This window comes from Helianthus annuus, chromosome 15 (genome assembly GCF_002127325.2).
Source record: "Helianthus annuus cultivar XRQ/B chromosome 15, HanXRQr2.0-SUNRISE, whole genome shotgun sequence".
In the NCBI taxonomy this organism is placed as follows: domain Eukaryota; kingdom Viridiplantae; phylum Streptophyta; class Magnoliopsida; order Asterales; family Asteraceae; genus Helianthus; species Helianthus annuus.
In genome coordinates, this window is record NC_035447.2 from 77,928,008 (window position 1) to 77,941,438 (window position 13,431).

Here is a 13,431-nt window from a genome sequence, read left to right on the forward strand (position 1 = left end):
TCTTCCATCAGAATCTTGTGAGTACAAAAAGAAGGATTGATGCCCTTGATATCCATGATTTTCCATGTAATGGCTCTCTTATGAAGTCTCAGAACCTCGAGAAGCCGAAATTATGACCAGTAAGCGACGCTCCTCGTCCAGAAATGCATACTCGAGATGTGGCGGGAGTTCTTTCAACTCCAAAGGCGTCGGATCTTCAACCGAAGGCTTTGTTTCCTCCTCTTTTACATGGCCAATTTCTAGAAACCTCTCCGGACTCTAGGAACCATCGTCACCAATCTGATAGACTGGCTGCTCGAAATCGTGGCCATCCTGCGTAATGCCAATCAGGTCCCCACACGACAGACGTGTGTCCGAATCAATCTCGTCAACAGTGCCTTGAAAATGAGAGCACACACATGCGTCGACAATGTCGACATAGTAAAGCATGTCATCGTGACTTTGCGGATCCTGCATTGATCTTTTAATATCAAATGTCACGTGCTCATCATTTACTCGGAGCGTGATTTGGCCAGCTGCCACATCAACAATCGTCCTCGCTGTATTGAGGAACGGGCGTCCAAGTATTAAAGGCACTCTCGAATCTTCGTCCATGTCAAGGATAACAAAGTCCACGGGGAAAACAAATTTATCGATTTTTACAAGCATGTTCTCCATAAATCCACGCGGATACTTTATTGAGCGGTCTGCCAACCGAATGCTCATCCTAGTGGGTGACGGCTCACCCAGATCCAGCTTAGTAAAAACCTTATACGGCATAAGGTTGATACTTGCTCCCAAGTCAGCCAATGCATGGCTAACAGACATGTTTCCAATCAAACACGGGAGCGTAAAACTACCCGGATCTCCCATTTTCGTGGGCAGACGATTTTGCAGAACAGCGGAACAAGTTTCATTCATCACCACACATGATATATCCTCGAGATTCTGTTTATTCGAGAGGATATCCTTTAGGAATTTTGCATACTTTGGCATCTGGGCCAAGGCTGCAACAAAAGGTATATTAATGTGTAGTTGCTTAAACAACTCAAGGAACTTACCGTATTGCTCTTCGTTCTTCTGTTTCTTTAGCCTGCTTGGATAAGGTACTGGTGGAGTGTAATCTTTGACCGGATCCTGGACTTGTGTTGTACTTGCTGGGCGTAGCCTGGCTTGTACCTCATCCGGTGTGTCAGTCGGGACCGCTCCAGTGATCGGCGACGAGTCCGATATGACGGGTCCGGTAGTTTTTCCACTCCTGGTCATGATCTCATTCACATGCCCGCTCGGGTTTGGTTCTGTATTACCCGGAAGACCACCTTGGGGTCTTTTGGACATCATCTGCGCCAGCTGACCAACCTGATTCTCGATATTCTGAATCGAGGCTTTCTGACTCCTCATTTCTCCCTCATTAGCTAGAAAACGATCTTCGCTTTGTTGGTATCGTTTTTCGGAGCTAGAGAGAAGCTGAGCCATCATATCCTCCAGCTTGGAACTAGACTGAGGGGCCTGCTGCTGGGAGCTACTCCCAATGCCCTGATTCTAGTACGAATATGGACGTTGCTGGTAAGGTTGGTTGTACTGCTGGTACTGCTGACCCTGGTGAGGCGCTGGAGCACGCTGAGTGAACCCCAATGGGTTCTGATTACCTGTATTCGCTCGCCACCCAAAATTTGGGTGATTTCTCCAACCGGGATTATAGGTGTTGCTGTAGGGATTGTTCTGCGGCCTCACCTGATTACTCACAAAATCCACTTCTTCGTGGCCCGCATATACGACTCCCTGAAAGCATGCACCAGGCTTATGTGACACTCCACACTGGTCACATCCCGAACCGGCTTGTGCAATCATCTAGGACTTATCGAATTTCGCTGAAAGAGCCGAGATTTGTGCAGTAATGGCCGTGTAGTCATCCACCGCGTGTGCTCCTGCGCGAGATGATGACGATGATGCTGCCCGGCCTCTATCTCCTTCACGACGCGAGCTGGATTTCAACGCAGCTTTTTCTATAATATCATACGCTTCCGTCGGCGTCTTAATTCCAAGATTGCCTCCTACGTTCACGTCTAATCACTCCTGTGTGTGGTAACTGAGTCCCTGATAGAACGTCAAAACCAGTTGTCGCTTGGAGAAGCCATGATGTGGAACATCAATCAACAAATCTTTAAATCTCTCCCAGGCCGCATGCAACGACTCTCCCTCGTCCTGACGAAAGGAAACAATCCGGTTCCGAAGCTTGTTTGTTTTCTAAAGCGGAAAATATTTCTGCATAAACTGCTCCGCCAACTGATTCCAGTTCCTGATGGACCCGGCTGGGAGTGACATAAGCCAAGCTCTAGCTTTGTCACGCAATGAGAACGGAAACAACCTCAACCAAATAGCATCCTCCGAAACACCTGTAATCCTAAATGTCGAACAAACAGCGAGAAAAGCAGCGATATGCCTCCCAGGATCCTCATGCGCACGTCCGTCAAACTGTACAGAATTCTACACCATCTTAATACTACTAGGTCTAATTTCAAAAGTAGGTGTATCTATAGTAGGCTGAAGGATACTCGGCTCCAGGCCTGCCCTTCCGGGCTGATTTGTTTCATTCAAAGGTCGGTCGTCGTCCGCCATGACGACCCTCTCCTCGTCCCCTGAGCTTTCGTCTTCACCGGCTCGTCAATCGCGTTTGCAATGCGTTGTGCAATGACAAGTGACCTTTCGCGTAGCCTCTTACTTCTTCTTAGGTTATGAGCTGGTTCGTCAGTGGGCTCAGCAATAGCTGGCGCGGGAGTTGAGGACATCAACCTGCAAACGAAAAGCTGACACAATGAATATTTTATTATTATAATAATGTTTTTTTTTTGCTGAAAAGAAACAGAATATTATTTTAAATGGGCTGAAAAATTTATAAAAATCCGAAAATGGGCCGAAATTTTTATAAAAGTTAAAGCAATGAAAATAATCGAATCGGCTAGTGTAAAACGATTTTTAAGAGCCGAAAATTCAACGAATAAATAAATAAATAAATCGGGATTAAGAATGGAATAAAAAATTCACAGGTGTACAAAAGAATCACGAAAATAAATAAATTGAATTAAAAGCTAGAAATATTAACAAATAAATCAACAAATAAATAATCACGAAAATATACACAAATATTAACAAGTATATACACCGATAACACAATGACTCGGGTCGTTCCTAAAACTCGCCTATCCCCGGCAACGGCGCCAAAAACTTGACGTGTGTGTGACTACACATATTTTAACAATGAAATTTCACACGATTTGGTTTTAAATTTATAAAAGTGATTATTACTTTTACATCAAAACACACACGAAAGAGGCAAGTGTACACCGTCATATATGTAATAAAGTATTGGTAAGAACCAAGTATCGATCCACGGAAAAGGGCGGAAAAATAATACTAGACCTTTGTCACTAAATTACCGGTAAAAACATAAGTTGTTTGGTTTTTAATTAAAATAAAGTAAGCATAAACAAATATTTATAAAACATAGTAGATTATATATAAATAGCCTTGCTTGATACACAACCAAAGCATGTCAACTAAGTCAGTTTTGGCACTAGAAGTATTCGGTCAATTTTCCATTTGGAGACAATTAGTATCCCTTTCGGGAATCCTAACATGACAATCATTCGGAAAGTTAAAACGATAAACACACTTTAACCACCTAAAATTGTTCTTTAACGTGCAATTGATAAATGTCTATGAAAATCTCCTAAAAATAAGTTAGTCATCCGTTAGGAGTTTTCTAACCTCACTTAATCAAGGAAAGCAACACCGATAAACACAATGCAACCACCGAGACAAGCATAAACTAGATTAAATCACAACCGAGTTCATTTTACAAATCTTGCATATAAATTCACCAAGATATCAATTTTGGCCGAAACTACTAACTAAGCTAACAAATCATGGCAAGAATTCATAACAACACCACCTAACCCGTTAGAGTCCTTCCGTGAGGGCAAGCTTTCTTGATTAGCAATAATTACATTTTATTAAACCACTAACCATTTCTAGTATCATGATGCCCACATTTTAACCAAGTTAAACTAGTTATCCAAATTAAAAGTTTACTAATACATGATTAATTAAGCTTCATTTTTCAACTATCTTAACTAACCAAGCACCAATCATCCAACAAAATTACTTATAATCGAGAAATCAATATCAATAACAAGGTTGCAAACTAATCATCAAAGATAATCATAGAAAATACTTCCAAATGTCATTACAAACAAAGATTAACATACTAATGGCTATAATCAAGCAAGGGATTGTTGTGTTTTTGCCCAAAGGCTTACATTAATACATAATAATCAGTCTAAATGCTTGAAACATAACAAAATTATGTAAAGATTTGAGAAACCAAATGATAAACAAGCATAAGAATGAGAATCCGGATAGTAACCGAGCTAAACCGGGCAATGTGGCTTGAATCCGGGCTAAAGCTGATGCTTCCGGAGCCTGAAAATCGCCTGTGGAGCTCTCCAAAATTCCAGAGTTACGAACAGAATGCTTCTGTTCGCTTTTTATATTTTTCGATGTCGCACGGTCGTTCACCGTTCGCACGGCCGTTCACTTTATGCATTATTGGAGTTACTGTTCATGACATCAGCAGAGTTGACTTGTAACGCCCTGTGTTTTGTACTTCCTATTTATAGCTTGTCTTACTCGTGTTGCTAATTTTGGAAGCTTTGTATCATTGTACTCGTTCCTTCTAGTACTCGTTGTAAACTCGAGATTTTGATCATGAATGAAAACTTGCATTTCCTTGTTACATACTATACATACACCATAATACGATTAATCATGAGATCATTTGATACTTCTTTGTGATGCTTACAAACATATGTTGAACTTGTAAATATGTGACATATACTTGTCACTTACAAACATGTTACATACTTGTACATTACACTTTTTACCTAGTTAAATCATGTTTTATTTCATATTTCACCTTGTTACAAGTTAGGGGAAACATTGTTGCATATTATTACACAACTTAACTAACAAAATTACTCATTATAATGTTTTAAAAAAATAAAAAATAAAGAAATATGGCAGCCCAATTCAGCAAAATTCAGCCCCATATAGTTGGGTTTTGTGGGCTAGTTTCAAGGTGTAACCCCTTCTAAACACTTCCAAAGCCCAACCCATTGAAACCCTAATCCTTCCCCCTATAAATACCACTTATAACCAGCCTCCCTACCACTTTTGCAACACTAAAAACTCTCAAAACATCCTCCAAACCGTAGCTGAAAACAAAGGTTCGAGTAGATTGACACCCCTTCACGAAAATGAGCATAACTCACTCAATTCTTATCCGATTCACTCGATTCTTTTTCCTACTTGCTTGTATAATCATGGGGTTCGATTCCTAGACTTCTCCTTGGAGAAATCAGACCTGGAATTGCTCCGAAATTGACCAAAAACTTTCTGTTTTGTTTCAAACTTATGCAAACTTCATCTAACTTGTGTGAAACACATCTCAAACCAATGTCCTAATGCTTACAACCCCTCTTATGGTTGGTTAAGCTTAAAAACATGGTTGAGACATCTAAATCAGAGGTTAAAACCTCATAAACTTTCTGTTTTTAATTAGGGTTTTACCCACAATTAATGTTCAAGTGTGAAACTTGTTGAATGTGTGATGGTTGGATTAGCTTGGGCTATCCTTCATAAGAATCCACTCATTACTTGATGTTTTGCTATAGATTAGTTGTTGTTAATACCTTGATACTTGTATGTTCATGACCCTCCTTGTTGTTTATAACAACAAGTGTAGTGGTGAACAATAGAGGTGCCTAAATGGAAGCTTGTTCTTCCTACCTCATGTATGTATTCTATGACACAAAGAGGTACCTAAATGGAGACATTAATCTCCTACCTCATGCTTGAATCGTAAGACTTGTAAACTATATAATATCTAAGTTATTCTATATGTATACATCTAAGTAACTAAGACTTGATGATGACTTAATAGTTATTTGTTAAGTGGACGTTACATCATCTATGACCATGCCCTTGTTACGACTCTAATGGATCTTAGAATCCATGAAATCATACCAACTCTTTTGAGTTTCAATAGTGTCAAGAACAAGAGTTATGTGTACAAGATGATTATTTTCACCTATGTTACTTTCTATATTTTAAAAACCCCGAATCTATAATCTTCCGTTATACGCCAAACTCACACACCTACGTTTCCTTGTGTAGAAGGACAAGGTGCTCCGAACTAATTCATCCACAAACTTGCTCTCGGAACTTCAAGTCACCACTTGTAAACCGTGAGTATACTCGTACTTTTCCCCTTTTTACTTTTACCACTTTTGGGGTGTAACATGTTTACCTATTGAAACTTACACATGAACTTTTGTCTAAACACATGAACATTCCTATAACATGCTTGTATATGTGATGACTTGATACTTTAAATTTGGGTGATTCTTGTGTGTGGAACTTATCATTAACTTCGTACGAGCCAAACCTTGACATATGTAGCGCTATAGGATTAACGACCCGCCTCTACTGAAACTTTGGTTATGTCATGAGCAAGTTGCGTTTTCTTGGTTTGATATGTTATACACATGCCATATTTAATGTTTATCTTGAATCGCATGCTTGCTATGAGGAATTGTTCACACTTTTATCTTATGCTATGTATGTACCAAACTTGTATACTCGCCTTTGCTTTTGCATTGAATTATTTTAAACATGTTACAGGTTGATGAGGACGATGCTAAGAAAAGAAATAGCGTTGATGCCTAGATACACATATAGACGTTAGGGTTTAATATGTTGTATCAAATTTTGTTATGTTATCATGTTGTTTCGTTAAACTCGTTGTATTTGAATTTCTTGTAATGTTGACTATTTGAAGTTATGAAATGAAATGAAATTTGGATTTTCTAAATATTGTCACAAATAGCGTTATGATGTCTCTAGCAATCTTCACACTTCGTCTCATCCCGATGTTTCCGCCATTGGTTGGGGTGTGACATGACTGGTCTTCGGTCTCGCACGACCGTTCTTCATATGGCACGACCGTGCCATCCCAGGATCTTGTTGCACGGACTGCAGAACTGGTCGTTCATCACCGGGATATAGCTGATCATCGGATCCGCACGGGGTGCAAGGAATGGCACGACCGTGCCGCTCCGGGATTTTCTTGAACGCCTTGTTGCACTGGTCGTTCTTCACCGGCTGGTCTTGGTTTATCGGAGATGCACGGTCGTTCCTCAGGCCGCACGACCGTTCTGCATGCCGAGGTCAGTTTTCTAACAGAATGTTCGCAGCTTCGTCGTTTTGTCCGGAAAGTCCTCTTTTTCACTATCATCTTGTCTGGTATGCTGTTTTAGGCCTGTAAGCAAAACTATACATAATTAAGTATCCGAATGACGATTTTACGGCAGAAAACGCACAAAATTGGGGACAAAATGGGGGACTAAAATATGTGTAAATTAGCGAATATCATTGATTTTACCACTTGAAAATTGGGGTTTTTCATCACTTTCTTTTTCAAATCATTTGAATGAAAGTTAAATCAAGTTCAACTTAATGACCTTGATTAACCACTTGTAGGTGAAAACCTCTTTTTCAACCACTTCTAGGTTGAAATGCCACTTATAGAAAGATGTCGATTCCTACTCCACACTTACCAACCTGGGAGTTCCGGCAAGTCCTCATTTGTAGAATTTTAACAATTTTTAGATTTTTCACAAAAACATTTTTTTAAAGAATGATGCCGATTCATGCTCCACGATTACCAATTTGGGAGCTCCGGCAAGTCAGGATTTTAAGTAGAAAATTCTGTCACCCAAGCCTGACCAGCCTTGAGTGATCGTGATTCAACTCTTTCCCACCATCTTTTTGATTTATAAAAATCTTTCACACCCTTAACCTTCCCGTCAACCATCTTCCCAAAGATATGTTTAACTTTTCCATTGAAAACCTTTTCAGCATCAAATTCTTCCTTACCAAAGAAAAATTGATCTGAAATCTCAATCTTTCCAACTTTTAACTTCAAGTTTTCTTTTGACAACGGCGGAAAATTTTCATCGTTCATTTCTGGAACAGAATTCTTCTTGCTTGACACAACAAATGACTCCTCTTACTTTGACGAGTCAGATTCATTGTCAGAACTACTCTCTGATTTAACAACCCACTCTGTTTGGTCAAATAGACTTTTCTTTTGTAAAAACGTTTCAAACTTTCACCAACTTTGAAAGTCAATTTTTTAAACAATTTGAACTTTTCAATTGATTGTTCATTCTTATCAACACATTTTCTTTCCATTTTAGAGTTAGAGAAAACTCTCTGTTTTGTGTTGTTGGGCTTTGGGCACTTCCACGCAATATGTCCAACTTCTTGACACTTGAAACATGTTCTTCAGTCAACTCTTGGTTCAGATTTCTTCAACATATTCTTTTTCTTCTCAGCAAGAAACTCTTTGTTTGACTGTCTCCAGAAAAGTTTCTTCTCTTCTTCTTTTGAACTAGTTCCTGAAGCAAATTTAGTTTTTGGTTTATAAATTTTCTCATTTTTATGATTTTCTAGGGAGATGAAACCTAATCCATTCTTTTTGAAATTACCGTTATGGTTTGGTTTCTTTTGAAAACTATAACCAGAACTGTAACCCTTTTTCTTGTTCAATCTTTGTTGAACTCTTGAAGTGTACTTTTTAGGTTTTTCATGAAGATTTACATCTTTTATTTCAGAAATATTAATTTCTGTTAATTTGAAAACCTGTTTGACCTTTTCAGTTTTGACACTTCTTATTAGAAATTTTTCATCAGAAAATAACTTGTCCGAATCTTTCAAAGTATATGCCACTTTGATTGGTTCATCATTCAAATTATTTTTTGATAACAAAAATTCTTTATCGTAAACCCATTTGACTGGTGAATTCTGACTCTTGTCTGATGAACTCGAACTTTCAGATTTTGACTCCGACTTTGACTCCTCATCCATATCCAAAACCTGATCGACCACTTTCTTTAATAACTCGGACTCATGATCAGTGTCAGAGCTGTGAATGTGACATCAATATTGTCTGGTAACTCATAAATGGTTTCAGACTTTAACTTTATATTGAGTGCATTTTTTAATCATTCCTCATTTGGTTTTCTAGGAGCATAACTTTCATAGATTGGAGGCGGACACTTGTTATACTTGACACTTTGTTTCTTACCAGTATCCTCTTCCGTCTTTTTATCTTGAAGTGCTTCAAAATCTGCAACAGTAGGATAAACTCGATCAATCAAATAATCACAAGTTGTATAACTCAACACAATCGTTTGATTCTTTCACTTTCAATCTTTTCGAGTTCCAAATCCTGCTTTAGCTTTGCACAATCTTCAATATACTCATTGATGACCTTTTGCTTTGTCATTAATGTTGAACTCATCATCGTCTGAGCAGCTCCCATTTCTAAGTTTGTCTTGTTCAGACTATCAACTGTTCTGTTCAGCACATCATATGACTCTTTCACATATTTTACATCAAACAACAGCTTTTCTTTCAACTCTTCAAGTTCACTAATCTTCTTGTCTTTTTCTTCACAACGTTTGCAAGATTCCAAACATCTTAGACAAGGTTTCGTGATTTCAACAATTTTTTCAACTTCAACTATCTTTTCAACTTCGACGATTTTCTCAACTATTTTCTCCACTTCAACAATTTTCTCTACTACTTTCTCCACTTCAACAATTTTCTCTATTTCCTTCTCAATCACCTTCTCAGTCTTCATTGGTTCTTCGTCGAATTCTATTTCTTCTTCCCACCCTTCAACTTCAACCTTTTCCGTCGAATTTTCTTCAACTTCTGCTTTCTCAGTTTCCATTTTTGCCTTTTCTTCAGCAATCTTTCTTGCTTCCAATTCTTCCAATTCTTTCTTTAGACAAGCAACCCTTTTTTTCTTTCAACATCTCAATTTTATCTGCAAAAAACAAATTAAAACTGAATAAGTCTAAACTTTTTCTAGCATTATTAATGTATTCTTCCTCATCATCGGTATCTTCATCACTATCTGATGATCTGAAAATCTTCGTTCTTTTTGGCTTAGATTTGACTTCTTCTTCTTCCAAGATTCGAGCAACAAGTCCTGAATCAGCTGGAATGTATTTGTCCCAGCTAAAACCCTCTGCTACTTTTTCATCATCTTGATTTACAAGATAAGTTTTCTTCTTTCCATCTTCAATTGCACGAGATGATGATGGTTGTTGAGCAATCTGATGAAAAATTGATTTTTTATAATAATCGTTCTTTCCAAATGGATCTTGTCTTCCGGTTGCTTCTTTATTTTTACATTCTTGTTTAAAATGCCCCTTTTCTCTGCAACGAAAGCAAGTCACTTTTGATTTGTTAAACCCTAACGGAGATGTAGCAATCTCACGAAAATCATATCTTCCGGTGATTTGTTGAAATTTTTCTGCTCTTCTAACAGCACTGGCTAAACACCACTTCTTTGGTGAGCATCGGATTTCCAATTCTTCCAGCAACTAAACTTTCATAAGACTCTAACATAGTAACAAGTGATGCCATATGTTGCTTAGCCATTTCTGGAGAAAGATTTTGACCATTTTGAATATTCAATGTAACATTACATTGCAGATTTGTTGAATTCTGTCGTTGAGGACTTGGTGTTGTGAAATTCGGATCAAAACTTGAATACGATGATGAATATCCAGCACTCTGAGTTACAGTACTACCATTTGTTCTAGAAGAACTATCAGCATTGAAAGCAGTTTTAATCTTTGGACTTGGAGTAGTCTCAAATTTGTTTCCTCTGTAGTATAGACTAACATCTTGTTGAGCATTTGGATTATTCATGATAGCAGTTTTCTGAATATCCAATTCATGTTCTTCAATCTTCTGAATGAACTTCGCCAAATTCATACTTTCAGATTTTCTCATATGTTTTAAGATTAGCAAATATGTTCCCCATTTATTATGTGGTAACGCATCGGCTAGCTTATCAACCCATTCATCGTCGTCTTTCTTTATTTCCAATCTTCCCATTTCCAGAACAAGATGACAATATCTATCGATAGTCATTTTTGTTGTTTCACCTTCAAAAGCTACAAACATATCAAATGATTTCTTTAGTAAAGCTTGTTTGTTCTTTATCATATCAGCGCTTCCCTTAAACTTGTTAATCAACACCAACCAAATTGATCTAGCAGTGTTTTCATGTTGAAGCAAAACAAAGATATCTTCTTTTACTGCTTGTTGAAGAATACTAATCATCATTTTTTCACTGGTGTATTTCAATTTCTCAACCTCTGAATAGTCACTGAAAGCTTTTGCAATCCCACGTTCATTTTTCGGCTTAACGAAATCTACATCTAACGAACACCATGCGTCAAACTTATAAGCTTGCACCCAGTTTTCAAACCGATTTTGCCATCCTTTAAAATCTTTAATGTACATAAGCTTTGGCGGTTTTTGATAAGTTCCTGATTTCCGACACAATTTCAAGAAACGCATTCTCGCTCATTCCGGTGAGCATGGAATCACGGGCAGCAGGGAAGAAAGGAGGAGATCGACGGCAGGAGCATGGGAGAAGGGAGGAGATCAGCGGCGCGGAGAAGAGGCGGAGGAGCTACGGTGGCGGCTATGTAGAGGGGAGAAGGGAGGAGATGAGAAGAAGCTAGGGTTTTCTTTGGGGGTGTTTTGTTTGTGGTATCTGACAAAATGAAAGAGAGGAGAAGATGTTAGAAGACATAGACCCAAGTCTGCACCAAGAAGAGGTCTCGCAGACCTTTTTTAATGAAAGGTCTTCGAGAAAACAAACACACTGCAGACTCAAACATCTGCGCGTGGTCTGCGTGGGACAGACATAAGAGGTCCTGAAGAGCTTTTCACGAAAAACAAACACTCCCTTAGTGGTTTAGGTTGTTCCACACTTTTAGGTGGACTTTACATGGTATTTTATACCTATGTTTGTGTTTATATGTTGTTATATACGTTACTATTTTACCTTTCATTAGGGCTGGCATAACGGGTTAACCCGATCTGTTAAGACACCAACACGATAAGACACGAACCCGAAACACATAAACACGAATACGACACGAAATCTTATCGTGTCAGATTTTGGAAACACGAACACGAACCTGTTAATAAACAGGTTACACGAAACGATATGTTAAGATACAAAAAAATTACCAACATATTATACGACATGTTAAGACACGAACACGACCTGTTAAGACACGAACACGACCGAATTGGGGAAGCTGTGAACCGGAATGAAGGTGTTTGTGAGAGAGATTTAAAAATTAGGGATTGGATTGTGGAAAAAGAACTGTGTGTGTTTGCGCATAATTCATCTCGGGTACCACGATTGATGACCCTATGTCCACACCCACATATAATATTTTTTAATTTTTAATTATTAACATGTACTTAACGGGTCTTAACAAGTTAACGGGTTTTAACCTGTTAAGGTCTTAACGTGTCGACCTGTTTAGACACAAAACCTGTTAAGGTCAAACACGAAACATGATAACTTCGTGTAGGTTCGTGTCATGTTATCGTGTTCGACTGTTCGTGTCAGAATTGCCAGCCCTACCTTTCATCACCATTTTTGGGTTTTGATGGGTTTCTATCTCTTTTTAATACTGTTTGTTGTTTGTTTGTTTGTTTTTGAGTCTGGGGTCTCTCGTTCAAAAATTGGGGTAAGATTTATCTAAATTTCACTCTTTTCTATACCCTATCAATATCTTTACTACAGATAATTGTAATTTACTGATTTCAGATGTTATTAAAATTATGTTTTCATACAACTTTATAGTTTTATAATATTTCTACTTCTTACTTTTAAATTTTTATGTCATATCCTATTTAACTTATCCTATTTAACTCAATCTTATTATGAAATTTAATTCAATTTAAAATGGTATATTATGAAATTTAGTTCAATTTAAAGTGGTATCTTTATGAGCTTATACTTCTAGTGATCTTAAAGCTAAAATTTAACACAAATCATGTATCCTTTATATTGATATGTGTTGTATATCGAATGGTGTGTATGTCATTGAAGGCATAATAACTCAAATTCAACTTGATTAATTTTTGAAAGCCTTCCATGGTCGATGCACGATCCGACATTGCATCAATAGCAACTTAGGGTTTAATGCTAGATAATATAATATTCCTAAGAAATCTATTAAATTTTTTTTATCTGAACAAAAATATACAATGATTTTCTGACTCAAAATGTGTTGGTGAAAGTTCTAACACAGATGGATGTCAAAAGATGAGATGAGGGATTTCGTCGTAAATTATTTCTTCGAATGTGAATTTGGTGACAAAATACTATGTAGTAGGGAAGAATTGTAGTATAAGTTACTATAAAGTAATAGAATATGAAAACCTGTAATTCGAAGATGAACTTACAACAAAGCTTTAATTCATCCCTAATAAGTGTTC